Source organism: Chamaea fasciata, unplaced genomic scaffold (genome assembly GCF_029207755.1).
Source record: "Chamaea fasciata isolate MVZ Bird 193981 ecotype frontalis unplaced genomic scaffold, bChaFas1.0.hap1 SCAF_1, whole genome shotgun sequence".
NCBI classification, from domain to species: domain Eukaryota; kingdom Metazoa; phylum Chordata; class Aves; order Passeriformes; family Sylviidae; genus Chamaea; species Chamaea fasciata.
In genome coordinates this window covers 9,823,922-9,844,843 of record NW_027094086.1, presented here as the reverse complement: position 1 = coordinate 9,844,843, position 20,922 = coordinate 9,823,922, and the positions used below count along the sequence as shown (strand labels likewise).

Genomic DNA, 20,922 nt, shown 5'->3' with positions numbered 1-20,922 from the left:
AGCAGGATGCAGAGGGTAAATAACTCTTAAAGGTTTTGAAACTTGTGAAACTAGTTATAAATTGTCAGTGTGAATATTGATAAAATTATTACAGTACCTTTTAAAAAGATGCTCACATTCAAAGCCTGGCTGCTTTTCAACAGAAATGAAAGCAGCAGTGGCCTTGAATCAAAGCCTTACATCTCTGAGGCTTGAAATGATAAAAGATTAAAAATGCAGCTCTCAGTCTTCATCTTTACTCTGTTCTAAACTTTGGGCTAACTTTGCCTGACAAATTGAAGTCTTATGTTTACAGCTTGGCTATCCAGGGAAGGAAAAGAACATAGCCCTGCAAATGTCATTGCGTCATACTTCTCAGCACATCAGGGCAGACAGATAATTTTATAAAACTCTCTTTCTGAGTACCAAGTTAACCTTTTTTTCAAAGGGAAAGAAAATTCTTGAATTCAAAAACTGTATTTTCCCTCATATATTTAATCTCATGAAATTGTTTGTGCATAACTATCCATGAGTTGGTACTAAGTTAAAGCCTAAATAACTTTTACCACCTGCGTCAGAGAAATAATTCCCGTTTTTCATTTGCTGCCTGGCTAAGATACAGCTGATAATGGCAGTGACATTGTCTAAGATGAAATCCAGCTCTAAGGAGTAGTAGGAAATATTTAGGTGATAAAAAACAAGAATTAAATATGTTGATAGCACTTTTATCTTTGGATACTTTTGCAGTAAAGGGTAGTGGTTGAAAATTATTCCTGTGCATGGGACTGGTCCTCATTCTCCATGAGGAACAAAATAGCTTACATGGACCACATACATAAGCCTGAATTTTGGTGGCTGTGAACTCTCAAACACAACCTCAGTAAGTACAAATAGCTCCAGATGTCTTGAAATAAATGTAGATTGTCCTGCTCCTGGCTACTGTTTCAAATGGGTGAGCTTGTTGGCAGGGCCAAAAGTGAATGGGGAATTTGATTTTAAGGTGAATGTTCTCCCTTTTTAACCCCATTATTCTGTCTGGAGACCTTCCTGCTGATGGTTGTCTAGGGTAGAGATTACATTTCAATCTGGTTTGAAGTGGAAAGCTCAAATGGCTGCCCCATAGAATATGGAGGAAGAAACCTTTAACAGACAGGGATATGACAAAAGGCAGCTTAACTTGTCCTACATCAGACATCTGTCTGTTTTGCCACTGTTCATTGTAGTTTTAGGGTGCTTAATGAAGACAATTTTTCCAATTATATGTGATCACTTTGGAATTCTAAAATTTTTTCCAGACAGAACCAGCATGACTCTGTGGAAATGGGTGCCAGTCCCATAATACATGGAGATATCATCTTCCACCAGGTTCCGATTTGTCTTTTCTTCAACAGGTACACCACTGTCAACCACAGCATTCTGTAACTCTCAGCTTCATCTTTTAATGGGGACAAACATCCCTATTTACCACCCAGGTTTCCTGAAGATGCAACTATTAAGGCTTATTGTTTATCTTCCTTGGAGTTTGGAGTCCATGCTCAGCAAAAATGATACTTCCAAAACTTCACAAAAGAGTGCAATTTTTGAAGGTGGATGAGAACCTATAGGTGCTCCCTGAGCTGAAAGAAATGTCTCTGTCACATTGCTGCAGAAGCAGCGCATAAGTTTGCTTTACCTCCTTGTGGAAGAAAGCTTCTCATCCTTGTTCACAGCTACACTGGTGCATGTAAAAAGATATACACAAGAAGACACAGCCTGACACACGTGTGTGAGCATCGCACAGTTCAGCCTGACTGTCAGATGTGGCACATCTGCAGTACCTGGGGATCTCTGACCACAGCACAAGCTTTGCATTCTCCCTTGCAGACTCCAAACTGGATGCACACAGCACTTCAAGAGAAGATTTGTTGAGGCTTTATAAAGAAAACCTCTTTCAGCCCCATCTGGCACTGTATATGCCAGGTGTCACATGCAGAAAGGGAAGCTGTGATGGCTGTTTGGCACTGCCTTTCAGAGCCAGGCAACGGGGGCCCTGAGTGACTGCTCTGCTTCTCCCAGCACCTGATTTCAACATGAGGAGCAGCACAGCAGAGCAGCACACATCAGCTGATGCCCCTCAAATCAGAGTGGCCTTCACATTTTTGTGGTTTTGCTCTATTACTGACAGTGAGAGGACGTGGGGGTTCAGGGGTTGTTGCACAGATTTCATCCCAAGCCCTAGAGGCAAAATGTGGGAAGCTCACACTGCACACACATGTCCACTGTAGATCTGTGGCCATGCTGGTCTCACTGAAGACAGCAGCCCGTCCTCTTCCTTGTTCTCTGGTTCTTTCATGAAAATCTATCAACACTTTCTTTCTTAATTCTTCAACAATGCTGCACACGGGCCTCCCTTAATTAACCAATCTTGCTTCTGAAGATCTATTTTAACCTTTTTTTTGTCATCCTGGCAGCAAACACAGGCAATTCCATAGTAATCATGGATAAATTATTATTATTCACAATACATTATTAGCAACATATATACAGTATATAAACGGCACAAAATTATTATTTGAACACATAAAGTTACACCAGACCAAAGAGTGGTAGGATTGATCCAGGGTCACGGGAGGAGGAGTATGACATCCCTGGGAGGAAGGCAGATTTTCACAAGTGGAAAATGAGATCCAGGATAGACATGCAGTTCTTATTTTGGCTGCACTGTCTGGACAGCCTGGCAGCAGACAGGAGAGCCCTGCCTCTGTAGACTGTATCATCTTCCCTTCAATACAAAACAAAAAGCAGTGACCTCAGGTTCACTTACCTTCAGGTGGAAGAAGTGTCATCTTGCCTGGGAATATCAGGCAGAAAATTTCCTGTGCAGTCATTTTACTTAAAAAGCTTCCTTCTAAGACAAAAACCAAGTGAGATCCATTTAGAGGACATAGCCAGTACAAAGATATAAGTGAGGTGAAGAAAGCAAAGGCTTAAGAAAGGTGTTAAAGCACAAATCCTTCTGACCCCTTTTTATTTCCCCTCACAGTTGGTGCTGTTTTGCTTTGGTTGTTCTGCTGTTATGAGCAGGATGGTTCAGCCCAAATTAAGAGTTCTCAGATCTGGCATGGAAACCAGGCATACAGCTAGAAAAGGCATTGTCATTGTGCTGGAGAACTGTCTCAGGGAGGCATTACCTCAGTGACCATGCTGTAGAGAGCATTAGACAAGGGAACTGGCCTATATAAAGGATTACGGGATTCAAAGAAAGTCAATCTTCAGCCCTTTCTGTTTTAAAATGACCTGTTGATTCAGTTTCAGGAGAAATGTGGCATATTGAGCTGGTGAGGGAAACTTTGCCTCTGAAAGCAGGTAATTTTGGCATTGGGTAGTGAGGACAGTGTTTCTTCTTTCTCATCTTTTCAGCTAAAAACATCTTTCAGCATTTTGGTTGAAGATGATAACTCTTTTTTTTAATAGAAGAGGGTGGACAAAAGAAAGGTAAAAAGTCTCAGATCAGGTTAGTGCCCTGTGCAGATTTTTGCCATTGGAAATTGGCCTAAAACCTTACACTGTTAGGGACAATCTGAGTTCATAATACAGAGGTGTTGTCACTTACCTCTTTTATTGGGTAGAGACCTCTAAGAGTCCTCAACTGGTTTCACTTGAGTTGAACAATTCTGATATTTATTGCTTCTGTTCCCCACAATTGGAGGTCACCAGACCCTCTGATAGATAAGGCACCATTACAGAAAACCCTCCCTGGCTGTGGGTAGCACTGCGCACACTTCCCTGGTTAGGAGTGAGGAAGCTTCCACAGTGTGGGGATGGGTCTGTTCAGAGGCTCAGTCCTTTGGTTTGTGGGTGGTGTTGAGGTACCAGAGTGCACAGATCTGCTTCCAGTTGGGAGCCATGGCTTTTAATGCAGTGTGATATGTGGTGACCTCCATCATGACTGACTTCTCTTCCCAGCAGTGTTTAAGGAGGTATCCACAATAACAGACAGAAACAGTTACACACAGAACATCGTGATGCTTGATGAGCCGCAGGATAACTCATATTTATTGAGTCTGAGGGATCTGGTTGTCTCTGAGGCCAGGGCAGCAGGGGCCATCTGTATGTCCCAGTTTGTATCCAGCAAGACGCCAAGAACATAACTGGGGCAGGAAGGGGAGTCCCCAGTTAAACAGAGAAAACACAGCACTGAGTAGGTGGTATCCTGCCTCAAAATGAGGCAAGGGATTCCTGATCCCATCTCTTAAACAGTCAGGGGAACAGAGGCTGTGATTGCTCACAGGAACAAGACACCTACTTGTGCTGGGCTCTAACATCTCTGCATGAGGCAGTGCTGCTCTGAGTGCTCACAGCCACCCACTCGGGGAGAGCCCAGGCCTCCCTCTCACAGCTCTGCACTGCACCAGCACTGTGCTGGCCCTCTGGCCTCCCACCATTAATCCAAGAAAAGCCTTTGTAAATATCTTTTGGCACACAGCTTTGCAGACAAGCAAATCTGAGCACATTTGTAAAGTAATTAACTTCCTTACAAATTGCTTAGATTTGCTTCTCTAATCATAAAAAGCCACACAGTACAAATAGCACTGGCTTTCTCATTACAGAAATGACCCTGTTGCTTTCCACAGTTGTCATTCTGCTAGGCTAGGATATAAAAATTAGAATTTAGAGTCATAATCATCATTCTTCATCCACCCCTCTGAAAAGTAAATTTCTTGGGACAGATCCCAGGGTGCAGGGGGGCTGTTTTAAAACTGAAGCAATGTCATTGTGTTCGAAGAGTGAGAGAGATCAGAAATTTCTCTGCTGACTTCACAAACTATTGACATTTCTTTATTAATAGCTGTCACAGACCAATAGTTTATCATCAGACTTTACTGTCAGTTACTGCAGAAATCCAGCAAAAGGGAATCTCCAGCTTGAAGGATTCAATAAAAAAACACCCAGGTAAAGCAATGGGTTACCAAAGGCAAAATACAGTGTGTATAGCTTGATTGAATGCAAATAACTATCTGGTTAAAAAGAAATTATGAAAGCTAGAAACTAGATTTTCAACCTTTCTTCTGATTGCCCCTCGTAAGAGTTTTTTTATAACATTTAATTTAAGAGTCTTATCTTTCTAATAAATGGTTAAAGTAAAGACTCAAAGTTTTGTATTTATGTGCCAGTTGCCTAGAAAAAATCAGAATTAATAAAATTTGATCGCTGGTGGGTCAATTTTTGCCCTGCTTATTTCAGAGGAATACAGCTTATCTGCTTTCACTGAGCCTTGAGTTACATTAAGATAATAAAACCTTTGGTTCCTCTTCACACAGACTTAAAAGAAAGGATCCCGTTTATGTTCTACTCCTTGTACCTTTCTTCAGCTTCAAACCCATGCTCTGTCTGCCAAAAAAAATTATCTTTGGTACAAAAAAACAGTGCAACATGTATGATTTAAATTGCATGACCATGGCAGAATAGTGTTCTTAAACTGATTTTTACACTCTGAGCTGTTCTCAGCACGGGGTCTTTTCCAGTTTGCAATATATCAGTAATACACTGTTGAAGCTGTTGTGTTACTAACCACACACATCTTTTCAAAACCTTGCTTCTCTGGACTCTGAGTTTGGGGAATAATGCCTTTGAGTCCAGGCTTCCTGAATCCCATGGCTGGAGCCAGAATTCTCTCCTCTCTGCATTTCCGTCAATTTAAATAAATTTAAATTCCACATAAGAAACTGAGATCTGAAAAACAATGGGTTCTGGAGAATTTCATGATGACCAGACGGATGGAGGAGTATTGTTGGACAGATAAATAAAAATGTGAATAGTCCACATATTAGTTACCCTATGCTCTGCAGAATGGTGCCACTGGGTCTTGGCCAGTACAGGCAGAGTTCAAGAGAATAACTTAACATTTCAGAGTGTGAACCAGTTGAAAAGTAGAAAGACTACTAAACATTACTACTGGATATAGGATACCCATAAATTTATAGATTAAATCAATAAAAACCTTTAAAAATCAAGTAGAACATTGTCACCAGTTAAAGCAGACCAGATGTTCAGGCAAACAGGCATAAAAACAACACAAAGATTTTCAGAATGCTAGCAAGGGTGTAGTGTATCAATGTTGTTATGTGTAAGAATACATGTACTTACTAAAAGCAGTAAGTGAAAGCTGAGTCACCATGTATATACCAAAATTTAAGGAAATGCCTCCTGTATTTACTGATACAGTTCTATAGCGAATGGTTCTGGTGGGGAAGCAGACAATGTTTCAGGTCTATATTCAGCCTTGAGTCTAATCTCTATCCCACCTCTAGGGCAGAGTGAGATAAAAATGGTGGGTAGGAAATGGCTTTGGTTCATGTACAGTGTCACCCTACTTCATGTGTCTTAGTTGTGATCTGGTAATGAATGGTACCAAAAGATATTAAGAAAAATAGGTGGCCAAACCTCCTCTCACACCTCTGGAGATGTTCAGATTGCAGTGTTTACTGGATTTCATCTGAACTTTGAAAAAAATAATCATAGATAATGAAGGGAAGAGAATTGTTATCCCTTACAATCATTCCTGCCAGATTTACCGTCTGTGCATGCACATACTCAACTATGATGAGGGTCCTTTTGAAATGTACTGATTGTAGCCACTGAGAGCTAAATCTCAGTGCCCAGCACTCTAATTAACTCAAGATTTATTCATTTATCAAGATTCCTGAAACAAGCATGTCTAATTGCCTTTCTTTATTAATACATTCAAGAATGTTTAACATTTTACTGCCACTTAAACAAGAGTTCTAATAAGATACTGTATCAATTAATGGTCCTGTTAAAAGTCAGCTGGTATTTTTACAATAGCAGCAGAACTCCTTGTTACACATTAAACACCATGAAGCAATCATAAGGTCTGTGGGTTTGTTTGGAAAGGTACATTGCAATGATACACTGCCAAGATTTTTACAAGCGTCTCCCACAAGACATTCCTTTCTTAAGAGGATAGTAAAGGGCTCTTAGTTTTGGACTTGCCCAGAAAAGGAGAATAAAGGAACAGGAATTCCACTAGTGTGTGTGTCCTTTAAAAGCAATATGATTTTCCAAAGCCCTAAGGATGCAAAAGCACTACACTGCACTGCCTTTGTTTGGTTCTTGAAATGTGTTTGCCTTACAGTCTTTTTTTGTTTGAGTTTTTTAGGGGGTTTTTTGGGGGTTTTTTTTGAGAAGATAATCAGTTTGAGCCAATCTGAGCCTAGTACACATCCCCACCCCCATGCTCTGTGCTCAGGGAATTCCGCACCTCTGGGAGTGTGATGCACTCCCCATCTGGGTGAAGACTGGTGCTGAAAAGCCTTCATCAGAAGTGCAACTCCTTCCTTGCTGGACAGAGCAGGACTTGAGAGCTCTCTTCCACTAAAGCAGTCCTGCTTGGGAACTACAAATAATGGCCCAAGGGCACAAACAGAGCTGCCCAGAACGGTTTTTAAGCAAGGCATACTGCTATTTTGAAACCAAATTTTTCTAGAGGTGGACTGGTCTTCATCCAACTTCTGTTAGGATTCTTTTTTTCAAAGCCTGGTGATGATATGGGTATAATTAGTTGACTCTACAGTGTCAGTTAAAACAATAGCATGTGATGTGAGCAACACACCACAAATGCTCTGCATTGTTTTACAGTGGCAATTTTCAGGACATCTTCAAAGAAACCAAATTGAATGATGCATGATGATTTAGCAATCACACTCAGTTACTTACTTCAATATAGGCCAATAAAGTAATGCTTTTACTTACTGAAAGAATTGCTATAAACTTTATATGTTAGATGCATTACGCCAATTGAAGTATTTTTATTTCCTTTGTGAATCATAGAATCGTAAATTTCCATAAGCCACTGAACAGGGAATAGATGAACACAATAAACTGGGAAAATACTTGCTCACTCAGGCATAGTGGGTAGGGTATTTAAACACCACCAGACATCAGGAACAACCATTTTGGTGGCCACAAGTCTCTGCAGATTTATTTACTGAAAAAGAAATCTATAACCCTGGAACATCCTCTCTTTTCCTTTCTCTTTCTGGTTTCCAGGCAGCCTCATTTCACAAGGCATTAGAAGAGACAAGATAGCAGATAGAAAAAGAAGTAAGTCCTAGGAGGTTCTTTATAAATTTTTTCTCCTGGTATTTTGCAACACAAGGCACACCCCATCCTTCAGGCAGAAGGTTCATATACTGTGCTTCCACTGGGCCAAGAAGAAGGCAGCATCCATAGTCAAGTATCTACCAGGGAAAATGATCCTTGGAAGTGTGCAGTAAGTCACCCTGTCCATACACTTGCCTGTCCCTACCTGCAGTACTGAATAAGAAGACCTAGGGTAGTTCCAAGAACAAAATTTTTAGTGAAAATTACTTGATGAAGAAGCAGTTTGATCCTGTAGACGTGTTTAGGGTTCACAGTCTGATCCTGTAGAGTTCTTTGGGGTTCACTCACCTACAGTGCAGTTGGGCTTTACATGTCTGTTTCACTCCTGTGTCCCTCTAGTGATAATGCCTGCCCAAGAAGAGAAATGGTCTTCTCAGGAGAGTTTCATGTGGCCTGCTTGGGCAGCCTTCAGGAATCTGACATGAGCTGGGTCTTCAGAGGGCATGTCCATCCTAAAGGACCAGAGCAGAGCAGGAAGGAGACAGTTAAACCAGTGCTGGATCAGAAGCAGTGCAGTCACACTCAGGCTTATGCACTCTCCCTGATAAATTAATCTGCTCCAGTGGATATTATGCTAGAGAGATGATTCCACCACATGAACCAGGTCACGTACTGAACTGGGCCATGCAAAAACGCAAGAGAAACAGAATACTTTTGTTTGTTTCGTGGTTGAAGACCATAAAACCAAAGAGTTTCAATCTTCACACCAATGATCCTGTGGAACCCAAAAGTGCTCCTTGCCACAGTGCCAGGTTTTGTATTCAGGGAGCCACTTGGAGTGGGATTCTGTTACCCTTTCAAAATAAAGACTGCATAATTGCTGGAAACAATCTGCTTGGCTAGGAGGGAATGACTTGTGATATTTTAAAAGCCATTAAAGAATATTTAGCAATCCCATGATCATATAATTATGACATGGTAACCAGTGGAAGGGATTGACTGCCTAAAATACTGCCTGCTTCTTCTATCTGCCTTAGCTGGTCTAAGAAATTATTTTACCCCTCACTATTACATGTGCTGCTCACATCCCTCATACCCATCCGTAACAGTCAACTCCTCAGTCCCATAAATGAGACAACAGCAGTTCCCTGAGGTATTTTCTGAGGAATGAATCAAACTGCTCAATGCAGTCTCATCATGCTTCCCTAATTGGCTCTATCACTGGTTTTGAACACCTGTACAATGCTTTTCTTTTTTTTTGGCTCTTTGTTTGTTTTCAGACTATTAAGACCAAAGAAATAATATTAGCAGCCAATAGCACCGAACAGTGTTTTAGGTTATTTAGTTTATTTAGGTTTAGTTCCACCAAGGTCATACCTGGGTCTCTGGAACTGAGGTTTAAGCCCTCAAATCTCCATTGATAAGTCAGGGATAATCATTTCTCTGTCTGTCTGGTCTGCTTGGATTAACACCCTGCAGGAGGTTAATTCTGAATTCTTCCCTGGCAAAGGCAGTTTCTGCATGAAGCCTGAAGGTACAATTATAATACACATAATTATTAACACAAGCACCTTTTTTTTTTCCCCTCAGAAAAAGCCTTTTAATTTAAAGTTATCATTGAAGTTTCACCTTCTTCAAACATCTTTTATTGACAACTAAAACAATTGAAAAGTAAACTTCATGACAACTAGTTTCGGCAGGAACATCTAAATGCAGCCCTCAGTGAACAGGGCAATGAGTGCAAGGAGGGTTTGAACATTGTATCTGCTACTTTTTTTAGGGTCCTTTGGCTTCAGTACCTTTAGAATTGAGGTCATAACCTCTCCCTTCCCTATTTGGACCGCAGTCATTTCAGTATTCTCCTCTGACATCTCCCTGCCAGCTACTGGAGGTTTCAGAACTAAGGTAAGCACGCAGGTTGTCAACACGGTGAAAGGGAAAAGAGTGGTGTAAGAAACCAACACTGAGTGACAAGCTGCTGAGTCAGCCAGCAGCAGAGGGAAGAGGTTTACGGGATCTGTCTACATGGCATTATCAACCTACTTCAAAGTTATTGCAACTCTAAATACTGTAAAAAAAATTAAAGGGTGTTTTAAGTGTTTGGGGTTTAGGGTAGGGATTTATCAGCTTTCAGCTTGTTAATACTCAAATTTTCCTTGCAAATTGAGACCGGAATTTTTAATGTAGGTATAAATGCAATTTCATTTTGTCACAGAAATTTGAAAATTCTAAAAAACATTTAAACATTTTGAGATTTTAATATTAAAAAATGCTTTCCACTCCTCAGTGAATTTCTAAGCATTCTTACTGCCTGGGGCTCAGCTGTACACCCAAATCCACAAGACATTAGCAAGCACAGAATTTTGGTTTCAATGAACTGCACCCTTGCCACTTAAGAAAATAAGAGAGAGCTATTTGATGTCTTTCAGGCAGGAGCATTTAGCTTGATCCCAAGGAAGGCAGTAGATTTTACTTGTCCTTTACAGAGTCCCTGTGATATGAAAATGCTTCCTCTGAAGATACCACAAATTGAATGTCCCCAGATAGGGGCAAGCCCCAGAATTACAGGGAGCATCTCCAACCTTGCCCACTTGTTCTTTACATAGCCATTTCTAAACCAGCAATATCAGAGCAACTGGTTCAGAATATCAAGATCAGGACAAACTGTACTCGTTTTATGGCTGCCCAGCTCAAATACAGAATTTTGTGGTCAGGAGAGCACCTGCTTTTGGTTCATAGAGTAAACTTTAATTCTGTGTAGGATGATGGCTCCTCCTCTGGGTGTCAGATGGAAGAAGAAGAAGAAAAGCTGATGTCAGTGGCATAATTACTATCTCTCAGGGGTTGGGATGGTCCTGAATCCAAAACAAGTGAAAACATCCCACAGTGTTCCTAATATCAGTGTTCTGAGCATCACCCATTCCACTCAATCCTAGAGTATTCTGGTAACTTAGAAGCAGCTCACACCAATGCCGAGGCATGGCTTAATGGCTGTATGAATACATCACTATTAAAAAAAAGCCTGTGATGAGCAAACTTTGGGAGTCACTGGAACCCACTGGAAGCATCATCGAGCCAGTAAACACTTTGGAATTAGTTCAGTGTCATAAAAAATTATTAAATGTCAGTAAGTTCCCAATGTTATTGCTTTCTAAGATTTATCAGAGAATCGTAGAATGGTTTGGGTTGGAAGGGACCTTAAAGATTATCTGGTTCCAAACTCCCTGTCATAGACAGGGACACCTTGCACACCAGCTTGCTCAGAGCCTCATCCAACCTGTTCCTGAACACTTCCAAGGATCAAACATCCACTTCATCCAACAAAATGTATGCCTCAGAAGGGTTTAGAAACACAAATAGGTGAACAGATGACTGTTGTTGGATCCAACACAGCAAACAAGCTGTGAGTCAGAGAACTGTGAGGAAGCCCAAAGGTATCCAGGTTGTCCACAGGGGGCTGACACGTCTGATGCAGGACCTTCAGCAGACAGTGATCTGCAGTATACCCAGAGATGTGTGAAATGGTGCTGACTCTCCAACTGAGAGACAACTAAGTCTCGATGGCATTCTCATGTGATGCATACTACATAATGAGAAAGCCTTTCTTCCAAGACACACTTACAAACAAAACAGCCACACGAGGGTTAAGGGGAAAGAAATTTTCATCCTCTTTTTATGTAAATAGGCAGAAAGAGAGGGATGTACTTAGAGTCACTGAGGAAGTCTATGGTTCATAGACCAGTCTCTTTCTGGTGCATCAGTCAAAGACCACACTCCCACAGCCCCCATCTGTGTGCACAGACACACCATAGTAGAGTGGACAGTCTGGAAAAGGGGTGAAGCATTCCCCAAATATTCCCCAAATGCTGTATTAGGGCTACAGATTTACAAGTGTGTGCACAAGACAGAGTTTCTTCTGGGTCACCCAAATTTTGCGAGAGAAGCTGCATCAGGAAAGTAACTGAGATGAAGGAAACAAAAATATTTCTTTAAGTCCTCCTAGATTCCCTCCAGGATCTGTGTTAAGCACTGCTGGCTGAACATGAGAATTTTATTCTTCTCCTCCCTATTCTTCTCAAAAAGTGATGCTCCCATGCTGCTTTTAGGACACTGCACATAGCTGTGTGTTGTGCCAGGAGTCAGAACGTTCTGACTCTTGCCTGTAACACAGCCTCCCATCAGACAGCATCATTTCTGTGTGGTTAACGTGGACACAGAAATGCTCTGCTTCAGAGCCAATGAGACACAACCAGATCATTAATTATTTCCATACCTTCGAAAACTTCAGAGAGAAGTAAATAGTAATGGAAGCTCATGCCAGGACATGGACCTCACACAGCAGAAAATTCTTGGTTTCTTGGGAGCCCATCCCCTCAGGTCTCTCAAGCTCCTTTCAGGGACATGGCAATTAGTGCCCTGCAGACAAGATGGACATTAATAGATCATGTGTCCTCACTGAGTGATTGTAATGCCTTCTCTTCCCCCATACTCTTATGATTTAAGATCTTCCCTTTTAAATTTTACATTTCCTCTTCTGCTAGATACATTTTTTCAGCTTCACTTGCATGGGTAGGGGTTTGTCCCAAAGCAGCCTCTCCTCCCCCAGTTTCCTCTTCCCCCTCCTTACTTGCTATGAATAAGACCTCTCTGTTTAAAGCAGCAATTGCTGAAGAGTCTCAAGAGTACCCATTTCTTGTCCTCTCCCTGTTCTGATGCACTGATTACCCTCTTGTTGGATCAATAGCCCATCTGGTTTTAGTAGTTTTCTAGCATTCTGATGCTAAATTAAAACAGAGAGAATCAATCCTCAGTTATTTACCCAACCAGACAATTTATATCTCTCTTCTGATCTGCCATCATGTGAATTTTTACAATACTGACATACAGTTAGGCCTTCCCAGACAAAGTAAGTACTTTTATAATGTTAAATTATCATCTTTATTAGTAACTCTCAAATGTGACAAACTAGGAGATTTATTGTATAATGTTGCATAGTTCATGGTTGAACTTGTTAAAACTCACAGCTATTGTAATGGAGCAATTTGCTAATTAACAGTGGATTTTGCTTATTTTTAATGGACTTCGGGGATAAATTTTAGACTTAGATTAAGATTAGTGGGAAAAAAAAAAGAGTTCTCGTTAATTATTTCAAATTGAGTGTTATGCTAATAGTAAACAATTAGTTCTTTCCTGACTGAAAATTAATGTTCTATAAATAATTACAAACTAAGCTGCTGTGTGAGTCCCAAAAGGAGATGCCAGACTTAGAAAAGATTCATGACTCTTTCTTGCGGGTTAACCACCATGGCCTCACACTTTGTGAAAATTAGGCATGAGCCTTTGTGGCTTCCTAGGGTATTTCTACCCTGGCTGAAAAAAAAAAAAGTATAGATAAATAGAGAGAGAGAGGGAGAAAGAGAAAGGGGGAGATAACCAGCAGAGGGAATTTTTGACAGCAAAGTTGTATGGTGTTACAGTTTGCCAATTCTCAGATCACTTCTCAAATCAAAGCTCAATTAAAATATTAGCATCCATCCCACCAGAGATTTCTGCCTTGGAAGAAATATATATACTTTATACTTGCTTTTGCATAGGGAAAACTTGGAACAGAAAGCTGGGAACAGAAGAAATTGAGTTATATCCATCGATCCCAGTTTAGTGTAGTTGATAATGTAGGAGACTGATATACATCCTCTTACAGACCACCTAATTCTCTCACTGAACACCTAAGAGTTAAGATGTTCCTTTATATGTCTGCAAATGTTTGATTATTCATTTTGATTAATATTAGCTTTTTCCCGGGACTCTAATTTCTTCAGTGTCTTTCCACACCCTTATAGATGCCCTCTGCAGTCAGCGGAAACAAACAGACATGTCTTGGGCCTAAATCAGTGAAACATGGGATCTCTGAACTCACAGAATAAAGGATTTCTCATTAGCAAAGGCAAAGTTCATGTTGGCACAGGAAGCAGAACTTCTCTGGGCATCAGCATCACTTAAATAACTCAGGAGGACAAAAGCCTTGCAGCAGTCTGTCATGGCCCTGCATGACCTGTCCCCAGCCCATTCCTCTGCCAGAGCTGACTGAGTGCACACCATGCTGTGGCATGGAAGAGCAATGAATGCAGCCAGGAACCAAGGCTCCTAGACTTTGCCTTCTCAGCAGATGCGACTCTACAACATTCACAGACTTTTGGTTAGTGGAAGTGGAAGAGGAAGAGCTGTCAGGAAGGTGGCAGTCCTTGTTCCTGATGAACAAGTACATCAGGACTTGATAGCACTGCTGGGGATTTCCTTCCATCCTGCTGCTCTGAGCTGTACCTGGCTCTTACAGAGACACCAATGCTTCTCCAAGACCAAGGGCATCTCTCCCCAAACGGCAGTTTTGCCATTTCCACCTCTGTACTTTGGATAACTACCTACTTGACCTCCATCTGAAACCTGCTCAACCATGTGCTGTGTCTTACATGGCACAGCAGAGCCACAGGAATCAATAAAATTTGCAATAGACTGTTGCCTTACTTTCTTTCTCATTCCTGAGCATCGGCTTGGAATCTGTCAAAGCCTTCTCTGGGCTACTGCTTTATTCTAGCATGAGGGAAAAAAAATCAAAGATTCCTTACTAAAGATATGACATTTTCTCATTGTCATCTCCTCTCTCTGTGCAGCCTCCATGCTTTGCTCAGACAGGGCACTGTTCTCATCTCCTACTTTTGTGTTAGCCAGCTAAAAAATCTCCCCCCAACTCTTACAAACCAGCACTTTGAAGTGTCCAGAGACCTTTGCTAAAGAGCTGATGAGTCTTAATGCCCAAGAAGTATCCAAACCATAACAACATCATGGGAGAGAAAACATAACAGCATTATCTTAGAGTTGGATGAGTGTGTGTTTTCCATACTTACCTCCCAGATTTGTGTCAGTCCTGAGGTCTTCTTCGAAATCTGAGTCCTCAGGTGAGAGGGAGATGAATTCTGTCTGCTCTGTAAGTGAAATAGGATTTCAATTTGCTGTCAGAGCTTTAATTAAAACACTTATAGATCAACTTTACTGTGTCAAATTGTCTATGCCAGTATTACTATAGGAAGATGAATGTTAGCTGTGAAAACAGGCAAATACACTCCCCTAGACTAATGAGTAATTTCATAGCCATTGATTTTTGACTTTGAAAATTCTCCCACATGCTTCTGGGAATTGGAACTTGTTACAAGTGACCTCACAGCAGCTTTGGCAATTTTTTAAACCTTTCATGAATGTAGAAAAAGAGTAATTTTGCCCATTCAGTTTTTTCTGTGGCAGTCATTACATGTAAGCACTTCCATCCCAGGTTCTGAAACCCAGAATAATTGCTGAATTACTATATTTAACATATAATACATAAGCCACAGCTTATGAGATACTGATAAACAACCACTATCTCCTTCTGTAAGAGTAAGGACATAATTCTGCATTTAGTCTAAATATCAGCTTTTTTTTTTTTCTCCATAATTATGAAAAGTAAAATTGTGTACCAGGATAAATTTAGTCATTGGGAAGAATCTGTCTATGCCAGTGAGTTACATTGAGAGAACACAAAATGGAAGTAATTGTTACTGACTTGAAAGCAGGTGTGTGATTTAATACATAACAGGCTATTTGAAATGGTTGCATGTCTAAATGGGTGATTTTACAATTAAAATGAATCATTTAATCTACATAAACATTGTGAAGCTTTTGGTGAATTCTGAGTGTTTAAAATCAGTCAGTGCGGCACCTGAGCACCTCAGAGTCCCTAAGACATCATCTTCTGATCGCTTCCCCAGAGCAGCTGCTTTAGTCATGGCTGTGACTTCTCTGCTCTTTGCTAAGCCCAAGTGCAACAGGATGTCAACTCTCTTAACACTTCTTGAGTGTGGAGGCACCAGCAGGAGTGAAGAGTTGGCTGTGCACAGGGTATCTGAGACATGGGCAGACACCCAACTTGTGATTTATGGGTGTCTTAGGGGAGTGTCCAATGCCACACAAGAAATGATGGCAGAGTACCAGATTTAATTGAGACCCTGTACCCCTCTTTCCCAGTAGCTGAGCTCTGGGTTTCTGTAAGGACATGTCATACGTGTTCCATCTCAGAAACTTCCCCTGGGTTCAGTCAGGGTGGAAAGTTACAAGGAATGAAGAAAGCAAGAATCACCAGAGAGACAGAGAAAAAGAAATCTTTTCTAACCAGAAGAAAATGTACTTGGGATGTCCATTGCTTTAAATTTGCACCACTCATCAGCACCATAATGATGAGACCACTTGAAATTCCTGGCAATCAGGATTCATGATGCTGATCAGGATGCTGGTAGTCCCTGGGATGGTCCATGGTGACATGGTCCAAGCAGAACAGAAAAGACTGTTGATAGTGTCAGAGTGTTTACAATGGCAGTGGTGGCAGAGGATGAGAGACACCAATCAGAGCAGATGACACAAAAACAAGATTTAGGACAATGGTCAGGGTGAGGGTCACAGCTTCTTAGGGCAGTTGGACCTTGGTACAAAGCCTGCAAAAGCAGCTGCCCAATGCTCCAGCCACTCATACCACAAGACCTCTTGCCACAACAATTGTGCCCTGACCACATCTATTCAAGGACCTGACCCAGTAAATCTGAGCCTTATTTTAGCTGCATTAATCTATGATTTGAGTTAAACCTGTCTCCTGGGATGACTTTATGATGCTTGTACAGTTGTCTGTTCTGTTTATGCTGAATTTTGAGTTCTATACCTTTGAGATTGGTTCTGAGAGCAAAGGGGGGGTAAGAAGAAGCACACAGTTTGTTCTCAGAAACTGCACTCACTCCTCCACATTCTGCTTCTGGACTGTGTTGTCTAGGGATGGACAGCAGTAGAGAGCTCCCCTTTGCTTTTTCGTTAGTTTTTAGCTAGCTGAGGAAGAGAAGTTCCCTGACCTGTGGTTATTTTTTTTTTCCCCCCCTTGAAACAGTTTAAACCTGCTTAGGGCTGAAAAACTCAGAAAACACCCGGAGCTCACGCCTGCAGCCCACTGGGGCCCAGGATGGCATTTTTCAGCACTGGAGGGTCTGATGAGAGACATGGTGAGCTGAGCTACACCCACAGCAAGGACTTTCTCAATTTTGCCATCTCTCTTTAGAACGGATAGGGATTTTATTGTTTAGTATTATTAATTTTTTTTGTACTTGTGAACACTTTGTTTATTTAATAAACAGTTTTTTCCACTTTTCTCTAAGGAAATTCTTTTGCAAAATAGTTGGGGGAGGGGGCACTTGAATTTGCTTTCTAGAGGGATCCTATTCGGAGGTTTCCTCCCAGAATTTGCCCAAAACCAGGACAACCCATCACAACAGAAAGACTATACCAGCATAGCTGTGTTCAAGTGTCTGTCCCAGCTGGCTACAGGAAGGTGGGAAGGCAGCCTGGTGGTTATGCAGCTGTCAAGCAATAATCCAGCATTATCTGGGTCCTACATTCAATTAAAGAAACCATGCACATGCACTAGACGTGCAATTGCATTCATCTCATCCATTGGCTTTATTTACGTACTTAATATTAGTGGCAACTTTTTCCTTCTCCCATGGTGCTGTCAAAGACATCTTGTCCATCACTGCAAATGTGAGGACTTAATTCCAGCTACTGCATGCATGGCCTCAGGGCACCAAAGAGCAGAACAGCAGTGTGGTTTGATTAACCGAGTTCCTGTCTCCATCAGCAGCTGAGTCCCCTTGAATAAACACAGTCCAGCTGCTTCTTGTGCTGTTATGCATTTAGATTTGCCTTTATTATACAATAAATGAGAAATCAAGAGTAAACAAGAAGGTGAGGGGTTTATTGAGCTCCTTTATTGTGACTACTGCTTCTACTGGCATTTCCTTTGACTTTTGACCTTGCTTGATGCAAAGGCTCTGGTCTCCTTGCAGCTAAGCTGCGGCTTTCTCTGAAGTACATGGGCTGTAATGTGATACCTGTGGATACGGTACCAAGGGTAATTAAGATGTTTGTTGACTTTTGTTCTGCCCCACCAGTGTGTAACCATGTCTGTAGGAAACCAATGTTTGCTTGCTGTTGAAGTGCCAAACATAGGTGCATAAAATCACCGAAGTTCCTGGTCTTCAGTGTTCCATGCTTCTTCATTACTAATTGAATAAAATTCAAGTCAGTGTGTTTGGCAAAGAACACATGAAGGTTCCATTTACAATGCAGGAAATAAACATTTATAAATTAGTTATACAGTGAGGACAGTACTTGGCTTGCTCTTTAATGGTAAATGCCCAAGGCATCATGGAATTATTCAGTCTTGCAAGAGTGAGGCCAGATGAAATACACTTGGCCAAATATCAGCGTCTTCTAGAAAATGCTAGAGTGCACCCTAAACTCTGCTAATGCTAGTAATCAGTTCTCCACTGACTACAAGGGAGCTGGCCACAGCTGATGGCTGTCTTTTCACTTACAGTTTACTTGTGTAAGTGATTTCATACCTTCACACATCTCAAGATCTTTCATGAAGCAGATGATTTAAGCAATTTCTAGTTCTCCATCTTGTGGTCCAAACATCCTCAGCCTTTTTCAATCCTGTGGATACAGAACATAATCGATGTTGTTGATCTCTTCTGCACATTTTCTTGTTCTCTATCTCACTTTCTACATCATGCTAATTTTGATGGCTCTCAGGTGTCTTTCCTAGAGGGCATTGACAAAATCATTGGGAAGTTGTCATAGATGTGGACAAACAGGAATGGGGCAAACTGAATGTTCCATATACCTTCCTTACATCTGATTCCAAGATCTGAACTGAATCATCAACATAGTCTTTCCAGTCTGATACATCTAGCATTTAGTGGCACTCATGAATTTCTAGCCACTTTATATACCTGTATAACAACAGGTATCAGACATAATAGAAACAGTGAACTTTTATAACTCTGACAGCATGATCCATGAAATCCAGGTCCTTCCTTTGAGGCATAAGAAGCAGAAGAAATGATTGTCATTTTCCTAATTGTACCTGGAAGCAAGACTTACTTCAGGGAAGTTAGACTTAAATCTTCCCCAGTATTGGATGTGGCAGCTCCAAAGGCACGGGAAACTGACAGTACACTTCAGAAGAAGCATGAGAACTACTGAAAGCTGCTAAAACTAGATTATTGAGAATGAATAGTTTAGGAATAGGATTAGTTAGCAGATTATTTGTACTGTAACTGATAACAAGGTCAGAACAACGTTATTGTAGCCCTGGGCTTGACTTAGCAAAAAGGGTTGAATCTTGGAGGTCAAGTCAAAATTCTCCTTTCTGAATGAAAAGTTCACTAAGACCAAAATAAATCCAATTAAAAATGAATACTGAAGTGCAAATATGGTCTGCAAAGGTCAGCAAATGGCCCAGATGACATTTACTTGGCAGAAAATGTGTCATTAATCACAACAACATGGAAGGGGGTCCATTGCCAGAAGAATGTGGCTGTGCAGAGAACACACACAGCTTGAAGCCATCAGATTCCTGCTTTCTGCATATTCTGTCAGACAGCACTCCAGTTAGTTTCTTGTAGTTGTTTACTTCTGAGCTAACCACCTAGATTTACTTTATCACCAGTGGAGAGAAACAGGCTCCTCTGGGACATAACTTATCTCACAGTAAGGCTGACATCTAAAATACATCACAGGAATAACGTTCTGAAAAGCACTATTTCTCTCCATCAACCATGAAAAAGCCATGGGTGACTGGCTGGTATGCATGTGCTTCGACACCATGGACATCTAAGCCAAAGCAAGATGAATCCAGCTTTTGTCATAAGCCAGGGACACGTCTACCCCAAAGTGCACCAATTATGGAATGAAAAGTTGCATAATCATCACTGCACTTGAGTACTGTGAGCTTCTGAACTTGGGTGGCAGTGTAGACATTGCAGTAACGTCACCACACTGCTTCAGGGACCTGTTTATTCCACACGCACATACACCCCAATTAACATAGCTCTTGGAGTCATCTTTAAAAAAAAAAAAAAAAAAAAACAACAACAACAACAAAAAAAACCCCCACACTTTTGGACTGGCAGCCTCAATCTACTAATTAATTACTTCATTTTTACACACTTTGAGAGTCTTCGTATATCCATGTTTTCTCCATCTTTCTGCATGACTCTTTCACATGATGAGGTGGCTACACTTCTGTAGAGCAATTCCCCTAGCCTTGGTAATCTGCTGGAGCCTGCTAGTCAGGCAGCTGTTAACCAAATAATTCTGGACTGAATTTTCACATGCTAGTGAAAACTATTTGGGCAATCATGATATTAACAAGTTCAGTAAAAAACAAAATTATTGTTTTGTCTAGTTAAACAGCAAATCTGCTTTTATTTCAAAATTTTGCATTCAGAGTTTCAAAGGCTTGGCTTAATACTAGACTGTAGCCAAGGGATTTAAATGTATGCTTGGGAAAGTGAACATTTTGGGGTGAAGAAAGAATGATGTGATACACACAGATGCATGAATATAAAATACAGTAATACACACTGTTTCTGACCTTGCTAACAGAAAACATTACCAATAGGTTCAACACAGTTAATGAGGGGGTGGGGGGAGAGCCGAAGCCACATTTGATCCCATGTTTTTCAGGAAAACACTGCTCAGGAGGAACAGCTTGTGCTGATTTGGGTGAAGCCTCCCTCAAAAGACAAGTGACTCCAACCTCTATCACCTCACGGGTATGTGAGTCTACTCCTGTCCCAGGTGTATTGAAAGCATGTGTGGATCAGGAGGCTTTCACTGAGTAATGTGTTGTGTGAGAAAGGTTGGCAGAAAATTAAGTAAAATTGGTCAGATCCAATCCAGAGAAAACTATGGAACTAAGCCTGC

General features: G+C 41.1%; 1 long non-coding RNA gene across 1 annotated transcript in view; it reads right to left on the bottom strand.

The window, feature by feature from the left end:
• Window positions 1-8,102: 8,102 nt before the first annotated feature.
• Window positions 8,103-20,922, bottom strand: part of LOC136301271 (uncharacterized) — a 36,466-nt gene continuing 23,646 nt past the window's right edge. The window contains exons 2-5 of the long non-coding RNA XR_010723830.1: window positions 18,552-18,645; window positions 14,985-15,062; window positions 12,356-12,498; window positions 8,103-8,594 (exon numbers count right to left, since the gene is read on the bottom strand). This is a non-coding gene — a long non-coding RNA (uncharacterized lncRNA). The remainder of the gene's footprint in view (window positions 8,595-12,355; window positions 12,499-14,984; window positions 15,063-18,551; window positions 18,646-20,922) is intronic.